This window comes from Babylonia areolata, chromosome 13 (assembly GCF_041734735.1).
Source record: "Babylonia areolata isolate BAREFJ2019XMU chromosome 13, ASM4173473v1, whole genome shotgun sequence".
Lineage (NCBI taxonomy): Eukaryota > Metazoa > Mollusca > Gastropoda > Neogastropoda > Buccinidae > Babylonia > Babylonia areolata.
The window spans coordinates 1,411,043-1,411,713 of NC_134888.1; positions in this window are offsets into that span (position 1 = coordinate 1,411,043).

Here is a 671-nt window from a genome sequence, read left to right on the forward strand (position 1 = left end):
TAGATAATGGTATGTATTTATGTATGTATGTATGGATAATGGTATGTATGTATGTATGTATGTATGCATGTATGTATGCGTGTATGTATGTATAATGGTATGTATGTATGTGTGTATGTATGGATGATGGTATGTATGTATGTATGTATGTATGTATGTATGTAGATAGACATCGTACAGCATAATAGTGGAGCATTGCAGGTTACAACCTACGAACTCTTCCGTTATTTCAAGATAACTTTAGCAAAGATTTCAAAGCGCACGCACTGATACAATTTTTGGACCAGTTGATACTTCTTGGGGGAAAAATGTACATCTATAAATGTAACAAATAGTAAAGAGTGGTAACTCTCTCCATTCACAAGGTACACAACTTCAAGTCAGTGCTGTTTACGCTACCGATTCAGCTAGCACACAGGTAAATAAAAGGTACATTGGAACAAACCCAGACACTTCCTATAAAAAATAAATAAATAAAGAGGGAAGCGCCGGGCCTATCCTTATACCGATTATCTGACATGTACACACAGCAGCAAAGACAGAAGAAATGTGCAAACACAAATTAGCTTTTATTCAAGACTGGCATAGCCTCTTTAATCCTGAACAAGCCACACAGAACACATGGACAATACAGGACAAACACATGGTTGCCTTGGTGGTTTTCCAACTGG